We start from the raw sequence: 12,401 nt of genomic DNA, 5'->3' as shown, positions 1-12,401 counted from the left end.
AAGGGGTCACCTTCTGGCTTTCCAACCAGCTGGGGCTTCCCAGCCAGCCTTGACCTTCTGTCCCATCCCAAGTCAGCGCGGGGTCCAGTGTATCTGCAGAATGGGCTCTGTGGTGGGAATCCCCTGGGGCCAAAGCTTTCATTGAAACCTGACTCCTTGGAGCATGGCCTTGGCTCTCAGAGCCCTACTGGAAGTACCATGGAGAGATTTAGAAAGAGCTTTGTTCAATTTCCTGTCAGGGCCTATGGTGGTAGAAGAAGGTGATAACCCAGAGGGCTTAGGGCCTCCATGGCATCTTCTGGCCTCAAGCTAGACCCTTCCTTTTTGTCCTTAGGCTTTTAAGAGGCTTCTGAGGGCTCTAAGAGATGTTAACCGGCTTGAGATGAACCATCCCAGCAGAGATCTCCGTTCCTGGGTCTGTAGCTGCCTATTAGTACAGAACCTGGTGGAGAGTCTGACATGAAGATCCTTAGCCTTTGTCCTGCCTGGAGAGGACAGGCCCTTATCATATTTTTTCAAGACTTGCTCTCAGGCCTGGCACTTTGCTGTGGCACTCTGCTGCAAGTGAGCAGTTTCAGGACCTGTGACATGGAGCTGTGCAGACGCCCAGACGCACTGAGTCTGTGCCCTCACATCAGGCAGCCAGCCTGCCCGGCGCTGGGGGATGGCTGATGACCAAGAATGTGCACTTAACACACATTCCTTCTCCAAACTCTAAGTGCTTAATATTTTGAAACCTCAAATCAGTTTGTTCTCTTAAAAACTAGAACCACATGCCTGCAGAGGCAGTGTGCTGATGGGCTCAGATTTTTCACACATGAAATGGGAACGCTGGGCTATAGAAGCAGGAGCCCTGCTCTCCAGCCCTGCATAGCCACCAAGCGCTCTATGAGCTTGGGCAGGTCCCTGCTCCTCATGGGCCTCGGTTTCTCAGAAAACAAGGATGCTGGGATATTTAAGGGCCTACAGCTCTGCGGGTTTATGATTCTTGGGGCGATGGATACTCTGAAGTCGACTGGTTTATAGGAAAGTTTATTTGAAATCCGTGAGGGCCTATGATTGCTTATAAATATTTAAGATGTATTTCTTTTAGTAAGTCTAAACACAAGCAAAATGGCAAGAATGTAAACAGTCCTTAGATCCTTTCTGCTGGTGCATGTGGATGAGAACTGCAAGAAGCACAGGGGAGCCAGAAAGGGCCATGGAGAGGCAAGTTGGCCTTCTGGGGCCATTGCACAAGTGGACTTGCTCATAGCTGTCCAGAGCTGGTACACACCAGCAGCCTGGGACACTTCCTTCTCTGCTGCTTATGGTAACAGTTTTCGGGTCTCTCCCAGAAATAAAGGCTTGAAGTCTCCAATCCTGCCCTCCTAGCTCTCCCTGAGGGGATCCTGCAGACTCCCAGGTGTGCACTCCCAGCTTTGAATTCTGATTGGAGCCAAACAACTGGAAATAAGGCCCCCAGCTAACTAATTTATGGGAAAGTGGAGCAGAGGCAGTGAGAGACAAACCCTAGCCTGTGACTAGCCTTCATTCAGGCGTGTCTGATACTCATAGCATCTGTAGGAGCCACTAGGTTGGGGGCCTTTGTGTTTCTGGGGTGAGATTGCTTTGGGACAGAGGAGGAGTTCTCTGGCTAACAACATGAATCAGAAAGAAAGTGCTGTAAATGATGAGCATGGTGTCAATTAGCTTGGGAACCCCTCAGGAAAGGGACATGAGTCTATGGGCTTCATTTTCCCCATTGTGAATGTCTCCTGAATGTCCAGGAGGTACCAGATACTGTGCTGGCACATGACTTGATGGCAGCTGAATCCTGGCAGGACAGAAAGAGCAAGCAAACCACAGATGAGGAAGTGGTGACAAGTGGCAGACAGGGCACCCTGTCTGTGGGGATGGCTTTACTCTGAGACTTGAAGGGCTAGGAGGAGCCAGTGTGCCCGGGGTAGTGGGCAGAGCATCCCCGGCAGACACGACAGCACAGGCTAAGGCTCTCAAGCTAGAAAGGGCTGGGCTGAACAGGGTTTGAATGAGAGAGGTGGGGGGCCTCAAAGAGGCATGTGTAGGATTTGCTTGGCTGTGGTCCTGAGAGAGGGTGGCTTTGGAACAGGATGAGAAAGCAGGGCAGGATGAAAAGAGGACTGTGTACCCATCAGTGTCTCAGGAACGGACAAGCTTTGCTCGCTGGACTAAGTGGATATGTATGCAGCTTAAATCCAGACACTTGACTAAGAAGCTGAAAATCATGGTTCCCTGGGGACTCATTCAAACAGAGTGAATTAATGGAGACTTTTCCACCTCCACCCACTTCCCCTGCCAGTCATTGTCAGGGGCCATTCTCATCTTTTGTTCTTGCTATTACTCACATTTCCCCCAACATATGCCCATTTATATTTCCTGTAGTCCCATTGTTCTTGCTGGCCCATAATTGCTTGAGGAGAGACTTGACTTACTCCTGAAGTGTCCTCCTCCTGGCTCAGGGTTTCAGAGAAGGAACCAGAGTGGGAAGAGAAACTTGACCATGACACACAGCATGTGTACTTGATCCACCTTCAAGAAGTAGGGCATGCTGAGCAGGAAAAGCGTGTGTGTAGGTCAGAGGCAGGACAGGAGAGACTGCTAGTTGTGGCAGGCAGAAGTAAGGGTGCTGCCTCCTCTTCGGACTGTTGGGTCCCCACTGCTTGGACACCTCCCTCCCTGCAAAACCTCCTCGTCTTTGAGACCCAGTTCCAGTGTCGGCAACTGTGAAGCTTTGCCTGACTTGTTGGACCTTGTTGGGGCTGTAGCCTCTGTATTCATGAGTTCCTGTGTCACCATGGTTCTAGACCTTGTTGGGGCTGTAGCCTCTGTATTCATGAGTTCCTGTGTCACCATGGTTCTGTAACCCACACACTGGAGACCCTTGCTACTTTAAAGTATGGCCCATAGGTTGGCAGCTTTGGCATCACTGGAAGTTATTGGAAATGCAGGTTGCCTGGGCCTTCCTTAAACCTTCTGAATCAGGATCTCATTTTAAGAAGATCCCAAGGTGATTCCTTTGTTCATTAGACTTTGAGTAGCAGGGCCATAGATCACCAGTAGCTGCTGCCCTACCCACTCTGCCTCATACAGGAGTGGGACTCAGCTCTCCTGGGTGGGATGATGAGCTCCTAAGGACAGAGTCCTAGCATCCCTCTTGAAGCCAAGCTGAGGAGGATAATGGCCATCTAGGTAGAGATACATTTTGGATCTGTCTTCTTTAGAGGAGGTGAGGGGTGAACCAAACAGCAGCAAAGGAGGGGAAAAGAGAGCATTTATGAGTGGTTCATCCAAGATCTCAAGAACCTTGGAGAAGGCTGTGTATCTCTCTGGGAATGTTCATAGTCCAAGATGTTTTTCACTTAGGGAGCCCTGAACAGAGATGTTTTTGAAATCAAGGCCACAGCTTGGAGACATTGCAAGATCGAGAGCAAGGTGACCACTCTTCCTTAACAGAAAGTCCCAGGCTCTTTGCTTCCCCATTTCTCTTTCTAAAATCCTGACTTGCAAAAGGCAAAGGTTGGGAAGACCAAAATTGTGTCCATCACCAAGATATGTCAAGGGCTGCTCTTCCCTCCCCTCCTCTTCCCATCACTGTATTCCAAGCTCTCTCAATCATGAAGATAGAGGGACTTTGCCAGCACCCAGGAGGTCAGAGCCATCGTGAGAGCAATAGAGGGTGATGCTTCCTTCACACAAGGAGGAAGAAGCCTCCAGATGCAAAGTGACTTCTCAGGAACCAGTTGGGGTCCTAGGGAGGCTGCCATTCCTGGGATGGATGATTCCAAGGCAAATGATGACCCTGGGGGTAAGGTGTGGTCATATGCTGATGGAGTGGAACAGGAAAACTCTTTCAAAGTCATTGACTGTTATTAAGCACCTCCTGTTAGCCTGGCCCCTGGCCAGGTTCTGGGGAAATGAGAGAAGATGCTTAGTTCAATATCAGAGTTACAGAAGTTGCTTTGTAAAGGTAGTTTGCTTAGATGTGAACGGAACTAAGAACACTCAGCCTGCTCCTACCCTTGGGTTGAGCTGATCATCTTATGGGGGGGGGGGGGGCAGAAGCTCACATACTGCCTCCTACGGGCAGCCTTTGAAGAGTTATATATGCTGCTGAAGAGTTTTATATGCTCAGCTTGTACACAGAATAATACACTGCCGTGTGTTGGTCTGCTTCCTGCCGTTCTCTCTGACCCCTTCTCCTAGCATAGCACTCCTCCACCCCATGCCATTTATCAATTTATTGCCTTTTCAGTTCCAAACTCATCCTTGCTATCTGCTCTGTGATCACAGAATTGGGCTTTGTAAAAATTTCTCCTTTGCCAGCTGTCATGATTCTAAGTCTTGTCTGTAAAGGACACTGAGTACACTGGAGAAAGGAGTTTCCTCTTTCTGGTTCTCATTTACCAAACTCATGCAGATGATGCTTTGTCCAGTATCCAGGTCCTGAGAGCATATAGTTTCTGCTCTGTTAGGCTCCTGTAGGGGACACCTTTCTCTAGTGCCTGCCTCCTTCAGTCATGGTATCTTGAGCTCCTGCAATGCCCAGTGGCTAGCAGCTTCTCCCAGCATCTTATCTTCTCTGGCAGTTTCCCAGTGGAATGCCACCAGCCATGGATTTCCTTGTGAATGGCCTCTTCCAGTACTCTCTCCCATGGCTTTACAGTGAGTTCTGAACCATGGCACTTCCCGTTGGAACCTTCTCCTGACCTCTCAGAGGGCAAATTCCTGTCAAGTTCCAGTGGTGAGGCATCTTTTGGCTTTTGTGTCATCCAGTAAGCCATGGCAGTGTCTATTCTGAGCTCTGAATCCCCATCCTTGGTCAAGGAGGAGGCTCTTCCTTGGACATTATTAGGGCACTGTCTCAGTTCTAGGGGTAGAGGCTGCTCCTATGTTTACTATTCCTGCATTCTTTATAGTTCTCAATAACTCTTACTACCCAAGTCCCCATTAGTCTCCTTTTAATATAGTCTAATTTCCTATTAATAATTCTTTATATTAAATTTTTTCCGTTTGCATTACCATGTGGTTTCTGTGCCTTGATTGGACTTGTGAAAGAACTTTGAGCAATATACTTATCTGTCCACTATTGTGAAATGAGAGATGTCCAGAAGTAGGAATCTACATAGATTTATGGGCACTTACTAATGATTTGGCTGGATGGTCAGGAGCATAATTGGAAGATTAGTGACAAGAAAAGTCTGGGGGAAGAGGTGTTGGATAGATCTCTCTCAGAGTGGGCACAAACTGTGAAGATATTTGTGTCCAATGTGGATGCCGTTTGGGCATCCACAATAGAGAAATTTAGTCATCAGACAAAATTAACTACTCTGTAGACATCAGTCTACCTCTTTCCTCAGACACTCCAATGCTTGCTCAGTAGGCCTGTAACAAAGGAGCCATGGTGGCAGGCATGGAGGTTGTGCAGGAGCTTAGCAACATGGGTGCTTACACTGCTATTAGGTGCCTAGTCTGCCTACAGTAGAGAACAACACTGAGCCCTTGACACCATTCCCTGGGGTAACTAGTTAGCCACATAGTGGCAGATTGATTACATTGGACCTCTCTGTCATGAAGGAGGCAGATATTTGTCATCATTGGAAGAGACATATTTTCTAGGTATGAATTTGCATTTAAGTGTGTCTGTAGCACCACCAACCATGATTCACAGAATGACTTATCTACCACCATGGCATTCTCCATAGCATTGCTTCTGATCAGCAGTCCATTTCTTAGCAAAGGAAGTATAGCAGTGGGCTAATGCCCCTTCCATGGAATTATGTGGTCTTACCCCATTAGCTGGACGTGACTGGACTAATTGGAAGGTTCATTGACTTACTGAAGATTCTGTTGCAGTACCTTTCATGGGAAAACATCTTGAACGGATGGGGTTCTGTCTTACAGGACATAGTATATGCTTTGAATCAAAATCATAATATGGTGCTGTCTCCCCAACAGTCAGGGTGCATGGGGCCAGGAATCAAGGGATATAAATGGGAGTTGCATCTCTTACTATTATGTCCAATGATCCATACACAGAACTTTCGCTTCCTGTTCAGGTATCCTTGAGCTCAAGCAGAGAGTGCTTCAAATGGGCTGAGATTCCATGGAGTAGAAAGATTAGACCCTGCTGCTTTGGGCTCCTTATGCCACTGAATCCACAAAAAAGAGCTGGTCTACTGGCTGGAGTGATTGATCCTGAATACCAAGAGATAATTGGGTTGCAGCTACACAATGGGGGAAAGGAAGACTATTTTTGGAACCCAAGGGATTCTCTGGGACACCTCCTAGCATTTCCATGCCTGGCAGCAGAGGTTAATGGAAAACTGCAGCAACTAACAAACAGGCAGGGTGACTAAGGACTCTTCAGAAATTAAGGTTTCAGTCACACCCTCAGGTAGCAAACTCAGCTAGCTGAGATCCTGACTGAGAGCATTGGGGAAGCACAGAGTGGTTAGTGGAGGAAGGAAGCCATAGATCGCAATTATGACCTCAAGACCAGTTAGTCATACTCTATAGAACTCTGTTTGTTTGCATATTTTCCCTGGTCTGTTTCATATGTGTGTATTTGTATACACTAACTTTCCATTTTTATTTTCTATACAAGTTGTTGGAAGTTAATTTTACGATGTAGTCTTTAGGTGACAGACCATTCAATGGGTTGCTGATGGATTTGAGGAATAAATATAGCTATGGTGCTAGATTCAGTGGCTGTTAGAACTGGGTGTCCATTCATTTCAGGATAGTGTGAGAAATTCTTCACTTGAAAGGAAGATAGCCTTATCACAGGAGGTGGAAAGAAGATAGCATTATTTCATTGTTATGTAGAAGTATGTCCGAGTGCCCTTTGGAAACTGAGTAGCCAAAGGAATGAACTATGCTAGTTTATCCAGTTTATTGCTTCTCAGCTCCAATCCACCTCCTCTTTGCTGGCTCTGTCAGAATGGAGGTGGGCATGGCCTTTGCCATGGGTTCTTCTTTGCCAGCTGGCACACTGTTACATGTGGTTCGTAGAGAACCCTGAGAAGACATGGGAGGGAAGAGAAAGAGATTTCCTCTTGGTTCCAGTGTGTCTCACTTGCCAGGCTCTTTGAAAGGTACACTTTCTCTAGTGCTCAGGCCCTGCAGAGGTTAGCTTCTTGAGCTGCTAGTTCCTGTAAGTGTGTTTCAGCCAAAAGTGCCTAGCAGCCAGCATCTTCCTCTGGCACCTTTTCTGGCAGCATCTGGAATAGTGAAAATGCTGCCAGCAAGGCACCTCTATGTGAGCAGTCTTTGTGACATCCTCCTGGGTAACTCTGGGGACAGTTCTGAGGTATGCCATCTCCCTGTGCAAGCCGCATAAGCACAAAAATTAAGTAAATTGGATGGAAGACACATATAAAGTCCAACTATTATGAGTGAAATGGGATGAAGGATTTATTTTAGGGATGAAGCAGGAATGCAAGTGTGGGAGCTGATGACAAAGTCAAGGGAAAGCTATCTTCTCTGTGTCTTATGTGGGCCTGAAGTTGTTAGAGGTCATAGAACTGGCAGGTAGGAAGAAAGCTGGACAAAAAGTGAGGAGAGCAAGGACAAATGACTTGTGTGTAATGATTAATTTTATATGTCAACTTGGTGATGCTACAGTATGTGCATTAATCAGACACTAATCTACATGATTAGCATCTACAATCACTTGACTATAAGTAAAGGAGACGACCCTTAATAATGTGGGTGGGCCTCATCCAATCAGTTGGATGGCCAGTTGAAGGCCAGGAGAGCAAAAATAGAGGTTTCCCAGAGAAGAAATTCTGCCTCAAGACTGCAGCATCCATTCCTGTCTGAGTTTTTCCAGTTCCCCCATATAGACTTGTGGGAGCTCAGCCCGCCCCACTCCTGCGCGTATTCCTAGCAGCTCTGAGCACAAAGCTTGGCCCAGAGTGGATGCTCGATAAATATTTCCTGTCTGGAAACGACAACCATCTGTCGGATTCAGTGTGAACAGAGCTCTGCCTTGGGGCAGGGGCGGAAGCTGAGGGACTGAGGAGGGCCTTTCCTGTCCTTAGATCCTATGACAGAGAGCGGGAAACTCTCCAGATTTGAGAAGAGGTTGTTGGGAGACAAAGTGGGAAAGCAATCCGAGATCTATAAAGAAAAAATTAAAATTTAGGAGCAGTGCTGGAAGAGCATCAACTTCGGGGAGAGATTTGAAACTTCAGCTTTGCTGGAGTGCTTGCTGCAGGTGAGGATTGGGTTAGCTGTTCTGAAGGGTCAGGCGCTTTCTTCCAGCTTCCCATATATGAATCCCTTGCACCCTCACAGCCACCCCCCTAGATAAGTTCTATACGATGAGCTCTTTGGCTCACAGATGGGAAAAGGGAGGGACAAAGAGGCTAAGTAGCTGGAGAAGGATTCACTTTGCCCCTCGGGTGCTGCTTCTCCAGGGACGCCCCCTCAGGCCAGGGGAAGTGGCCCCTTTGTCTGTCATGTCTGATTCCAGCACAGGCCTCCACTTGTTTTTTTCTGGAGTTTGCCAAGAAAATCCCAAAGGCTGAGAGAGTCTCCTATCCCCTCTGGGACCCATGGTATGCTCTGCATCAGCCCTGGTGGTCTTCAGAATGGGGACAGATTGCTCTTCAAATCTTTTCACTCAGAGTTGCAGAGCTGGCTTTGTGGCCACATGTGCAATTCATAAAGTTTGCATTTTCCACGGGACTTGGTTTCCAGAGCATTTTGGCCTGAGCACTGTGAGCTTTCAAGAATTTCAGCCGAGAAATGCTGTCCACAGATTGCTCAGCTACATACATCCTTCCCACGGCTGTGAAGTTTGGCACAAGTGTTCTATTATTGCTCCGAGATTGGATTTAGAGTTTCATTTTATTAATATTCTTTTCTGCAAGGATTTAGAAGGGGGAGGGGATCTGGACCAACACTGGCTTCTCCAGGCTCATCGTTACTCCCCGCTGACACCTACCTATGTTTGGCCTCTTTCTGTCCATTGTTGACACCATTTGCGTGTTGACTCATGTCTTCTGTATCTTGAAGGCTGGTTTTTGTGGAGTCCATGGAAATATGAGTGTGATTATGTTTAGAGTCTATAAATTTGAAAACTTCCTTTAAATTTAAAACCACCATATTAACTGGACTTAACTATGTTTACATGATTTTTTTTTTTTTTCTAAATCAAAATACTCTTGACTTCAAGGCCAGAGCCTTATGTTACAGGCTTTGATTTTGGTCACCATGGGGCTCCTACCCTGGCCTGGGCTCTCAGGCCACACTAGCCAGTATCCTCAGGGAACATCTGCCAGTCCACAGCCTACACTGGCCACCTTGTTCAAGTACTTAGGTCTGTAGCTGACAGTGTTGCTACTTCTGTGCCCAGTTTGGGCATCAGATTTTTGCTGAAGCTGAGAGCACTGGGCCCTGGGTCCTGACTCCCCATTTAGCTGCTTCTCCTGGGGGTCTGCTGTCTTCTTCTAGCTATGCTCCCAGGACACTGGATCTTGCCAGTCATGGAATCTGTGGCCCACCATCTTTTTCAACCCCTCTGTTATGGGCTGTGCTGTTAACTCCTCCAAAATAGATAAGTTGTAATCCAGTACCTCAGAAGGTAACCTCATTTGGAAAATGGTCATTGCAGATGTAAGTAGCTAAGGTGAGGTTATACTAGAGTAGGGCAGACCTCTAATCCTGACATCCATACAAGAATAAAGTAAGAGACATGGGGACACACCAAGTGATGACAAAGACAAAGACAGATTGGAATCCTGCAGCCAGGCATTTACCATTCCTAACCAACCACCAGAATTGAGGAAGAGGCAAAGAATGATTTCCTACACATTTCAGAGGAAGCTTGGTCCTACTCATACCTTGATTTCAGACTTCTAGCCTCCAGAATAATGAGACAATACAACTCTGTTTTAAGATACGCAGTCCATGGCACTTTGTTATACAGCAGCCCTAGGAAAGGAATGTATCCTCTGTCTCAGAGGTAGCAACTTTCCTGCCCCTCAAACACATGTCACACCCCACCCTCCAGGAGAGTCCAGCATAGTCACTCCTCAGTGGGGATTCACACTTATTTTGATGGTAGATGCCCCTTTCAGAGGATGAGTGTTGCAAAGGTGATGCTGAGACTAGCCACTTTTCTTCTGTTGACCAATCCTATTTTTTTTTCCTATTACTCTTCAGTTCTAAGCAAAGCTACATTACATGAGCATGGGACCATGGCTGGTTCATTTGGAGCCAATATCCAAACACATGAGTTTTCCTTTCCGTTAGCTCTTACACCATGGAGGCCAAACTGAGACCTAGGGCTTAATGGGAGACATTTCTCCTAATGCTGATGAAGGAGGGCCCCTGTGGGAAATGTCAGACTTACGAAAGTCAATGTTTGTGAAATGCAAACTCTTTCACAGCTTTATGGCACATGGCAGCCATCATAGGGCATAAGCTATAGGATAAAGAAAACCACTAGTCAGCTTCCTTGTCCTTTGAGTATACAGAGAACAGTGCTGAGGTATGATTTCCCCTAGCCTTGGGCTCTGTGGGTGCTAAATGTGTAGCTCTGAGTTTTTGTTTTTCTCTCATTGGTGCTCTTTCCAGAAGGTCTCAGCCTTGAATTTCTCATCCAAAACCTCTCAACTACCTTTGGCATTAGGGCTCCATGCCTGGCTGCTCTTTGTGGTCTTTAGCTATTTGGCTCTCACCCAGGCCTTAGAGAGGGATGGCTTTCGGATCACCTTTGGCCTGTGTGGACTTAGCCCTGGGCTTTATGTATTTTCCTGCTCCATGAACTGGGGTGAACATGGGGAGGCCACAGGCTGAGAAGAGATGCAGTCTTAGGGCTCTGGAGAAAGAGAAATTTCTCTAGAATAGCCAGTGGGCCATACAAGTTCTGGTCAAAGAGTGAAGCCGCAAGGAAGAGAAGCAGGACTGAGCCTCAGCTCTTAGACCGTTAGTCCTCCAAGAGTTGTTTTTTGAGTAGATACTATGTCCCAGGGCTCATTGGCTAGAAGAGTGATTAAGTAACCAAGTTGAAATCCCTGCTCTCCTGCTTTTATACTGAAGTGGATTGCAACAAGAGAATAACAGGAAGACAAGGCAGGAGGTGTTGGAAGGATTCGAAACAAAATGGAAGATAGAATGTTCTGGGTGAAGACAAGTGGGTCAGGACAGAGGCTGCACAGTGCCTAGTGCTGCTGGCATGTTTTCATGGACTACTGGCATAAAGCCACTGGGGTTCAGTTTAGGTCCCCTGATAAGCCCAGGTGGTGGGTGTGGCAGATCTCATCGGGATCATATCAAACAGTCTTCTGGATATCTCCAGTGAAGGGGATGGAATTAATATAATCTTTAAATGAATAGCATTGTCCAATGAGATGGGATTTGAAGAAAAGAGGACACATTTACGTAGAAAGAGGAGGGTGGAAAGAAGAAGGCTGATACTGGCCTCCTGGCTGCCATTCCACAAAGGCCACGGTCCCTGGACGTGGCCAAGCTGGGCCTCTCCCTGGGTCACTGGACAATGATCACCCACAGAAAGGCCTGTCTTTAGTTGCCACCCAATGTGAGAGCCATGTGGTGGCTTCCTGGGACCACGGATGCAGGTTACTGTGATGTGGTGTCTGCAACAACCTGGGTACTGTCTTCCAGCAGTGGTCAGCACTGGAAACATCCATCACAGACTGGTATGCAAAGTGACCAAGGGGGCTCTTGATCTTCATCTTACAGAGTTCCCTGCAGCCCGGCAAGCCCTACTGTGCAGTGAAGAAGAGCTACTAGCTGTGAGCCTAGTCTGGACTGTCTTAAAAGGAGTGACAACAATGCCTGCTAGCTGGTTTCTGCCACAAGCAACCAGTAGTCAGCTGGAGGGATGCATTAGCCTGATGAACTAACTTCCAGGGAAGCCCTCTCTTCACCTTAGAACTTTCTAGCCTTTTACAAAAATGCCTAATTCATGTGGTCTGAACCAACCATTGGCTTCAGTCAGGACTATGTGGTTCACAACACACATATCTCTCTCCCTCTCATTCTCTCTCTTTCTCTTTCATGTGCATGCACACACACACACACACACACACGCGAGCTTTGGGGTTCACCATTGAGCTGTGTGTTTTTGCTCAGTTTATTAACATTACTCTGTCTGTGCTGATCTAACAACTAGATAATTCCCTTCCTAAGACATTCTGTGAAGAACATGACTCTGGTTTGGCTCTTTGTTTTTAAAAATCCACTCTAGCCAGGAAGATGCTCTTCTTGTCCTGCTGCAAGCCAGGCATGGTTTTCCCACTTTCGACTCCTCATGTTTTGTTCTTTTCTATCAATACTGCTTTATGAGATTATTTCCTTCTAAATGACTAACAGGTTGTGTTTGTGGGAGGCATGCACACAGGTATGTA

At 47.0% G+C, this 12,401-nt stretch overlaps 1 long non-coding RNA gene across 1 annotated transcript in view; it reads left to right on the top strand.

Annotated features, from left to right (window-relative positions):
• LOC112917034 (uncharacterized) overlaps nucleotides 1-12,401 on the top strand; it is a 146,940-nt gene that overhangs the window by 82,033 nt on the left and 52,506 nt on the right. The gene's annotated exons all lie outside the window — the stretch shown is intronic.

Source organism: Vulpes vulpes, chromosome 12 (genome assembly GCF_048418805.1).
Source record: "Vulpes vulpes isolate BD-2025 chromosome 12, VulVul3, whole genome shotgun sequence".
Classification (NCBI taxonomy): Eukaryota; Metazoa; Chordata; class Mammalia; order Carnivora; family Canidae; genus Vulpes; species Vulpes vulpes.
The sequence above is the reverse complement of the archived record's forward strand: the minus strand, read 5'-3'. Positions and strand labels throughout refer to the sequence as shown.